Source organism: Harmonia axyridis, chromosome X (assembly GCF_914767665.1).
Source record: "Harmonia axyridis chromosome X, icHarAxyr1.1, whole genome shotgun sequence".
In the NCBI taxonomy this organism is placed as follows: domain Eukaryota; kingdom Metazoa; phylum Arthropoda; class Insecta; order Coleoptera; family Coccinellidae; genus Harmonia; species Harmonia axyridis.
Window position 1 is genome coordinate 1,050,096 of NC_059508.1, and position 2,843 is coordinate 1,052,938.

Below are 2,843 nucleotides of genomic sequence, written 5' to 3' on the forward strand. Positions count from 1 at the left end.
TCACGAACTTCAAACCAAGCTTTTCAAACCGTTTGATGGAATCGGTCATTTCACTCACATTTTTATTCATCGAAATATTTTCGTGTTAGCCGACCACGTGCAAACTAAACAGATTTTCAAATCACCTTCTGTGTTTAGATTGGAAATTCCATTTCTACATAAATCCGTTGATCCGATGTAAATTTGAATATTCAACACAATGCAATGTATCAACATTTACTGTTTGACAATGCGAAGTTTATCGTGATTTCCATCATCATATATGTTTAGCTATGTAAACTATAAGTATGAATAGAAATGCTTTTTCGAAAGGTTCGATTTATCTATTGGAATTTCGACCTATTCGTAATTCTAGTTTATTAATGTAATTTCGCATGTAATATTTGAAATTATAATATTCAAATTCAGTTATGCCAATATCAAACAAAAGATTTATTTTGTTATTCAAAATCATTTGAATTTAGAAAATATTTGTACAGGGTTAGTCAATAGTCCTCAATCGGTAGATAACTCCTGTGGATATTGGCCTAGGAGAAATTTTGTAGGACTTACCGCATAGGTTTAAATTATTTGACTCAATATAATTATGACTCTACAGGCTGGTCCGAAAGAGGTGAGATACGATGTCACCCTGTTTTTTGAATGGGAAAGATCAATATTTATATCATACTTATAATTTCCATGAAATTCTGATTTCGAAATACCACTACTACTACCACCATAATTTATATGTGGTACTTTTTGACGTAGGCCACTTTTTTCGAAAAATTCCAGGTTTATAATGGTTAAAACTAAAGATCACTTCTTGAAAACCGTTCGATATAATCGTACGATTTATTTTTTATTGAATTCCCAAAATGTTTTCAAGCCTTCTGCAAAATTTCGGATCACTCTACAGGTGGTCCGAAAGACACTGCAATTTTTTGAAAATGACCTTCAAAAAACGCCAATAAATCCATTTTATCAAATGGCATGCCCTGAATATGTTTCACATGTTGGATAGTGTAGTCTTCATTTTTTGTCTGTACATGTTGTGTCTGAAATGCTTCGCATTTCGTGTTTTATACTGGGTTTGATAGTATACTTTTCATGCATATAATTTCAAACGGATAAGGTAATTCGACTCTACTTAATATCTACTAATAATATCAGTAAAAGGTAAGCCAAATCAAAGAAATGATCAAAATATTTGAACACATTTATTTGGACAAAATGAAATGGAGACCACGTGAAAAAACAGGAACATAGTCTGAACTCTCTTAATTCTCTTTTCATTCCCAATGATCCTGACAATTCCTGTTTATTTTGACACGAGACTTTATCAAGTAATGCCTCCAATTCTGCATCTTCAAAAAGCTTCTCTCTTCGACGTCAAAATCACCGTTCTTGAGGCGTTGAAACCACTCTCATCACCTTCTTTCATTGAAAGCGGCCTGACCATATTTAAGAACATTCGATGAGCCTCAGCCGCAGATTTATTCATTTTAAAGCAGATAATTAAAACCTACCGCAAATGACGAGAATTTGGCTCGTAAGCTGACATGTTTAATCGAGAATATATTTAATACTTCGATGATAAGTTTGTTTAAAATTGAAATTGTTACTTTTAGTTTTTTCTTTTGGACCTATCCCATACATTTTGTAAATTATGTCATAAGGGATCAATAAATTATTGTTATTGTATTGTTGTTATTTATGATGCTGACAACAATCGACTAATATTTCGAAGGCTTTATGTTTAGAAATACCTAAGCTGCTTGTATGACATCTACGATCTTTTTATTTCGACTACTACTCACCGCTACAGCCATCTGTATACCTTCTCATAAGTTGACAGTTTGAGAAAATGACCCAGCATACATGGGATTACTAATGTACAATAAACTACCAGATGACCTAAGAAATCATAATCAGAATATGCATAATTTCAAGAAAGCCGTGAAGTTGTTATTTAAAAAAAAAGGGTATCATAGTGTTAAGGAATTTTTGGATGATGAATTTCTTTAAAATAATGGAGGAATGTTGTTTATTTTGACTTATCCTATATTATATTATAAAATCGTTGAATCGATAAATTTAAATTTACTTAATCTATTGCAAAACGGCGGAAGCAAAGTTTTGCATCTTATAAGTTTTGTGAACTCTGTTTTTGACTCGAAATGAGTCATGTCATCTAATTCTAGTTTACAATTGTGAACCTTTATGAAGCAATTTTCATCACACAATGAATTGAGATTTTATACATAGGGATTTCTCGCTAGTGAAATAAAGATCGAGTCAATCCAATGAATAAAGTGTGTGAAAATCTAATCGGTGCTTATTAATCAAATGGGAATAATTTTATTGACTAGTCCAAGTAGTTTTCCCATATAGATATCGACTTGAAAGGCCCTGTATCGACGTCCGAAGTAGCTGCGAGAGAAAAGGTATAATTCGATATGGTAATGTTCAGTGAGTGATAGTTTATAATGGTGTGACTTATCCTCTTGAAATATATATGTAGTGGGCGCATAACGGCCATCACCGTCGGCTTAGGAAGGGAACGAAGTGAAGTAATATTCCTTAAGGTGTCCTTTGACGAGCAGCCTTCAGGAAGAATTCCCAACACGCGATTCCTGCATCAGAGTCACGCGTTAGACAACCACACCCCTCCTGCTCCTTACCATGATTTCGATCATTTACACGCTCTTCGATCGTATTATCAAAACTTCACAGTACGTACATAATTGCCAATGAAGGTCTCCTTCCATTTGCAAGCTAATTTGAAAAAATCGTTGAATTTTTATTAGAGTTGGCTTTCTCTTGTAGAATGACGTTAGTTTATTCTTCGAATAAGTTGAATC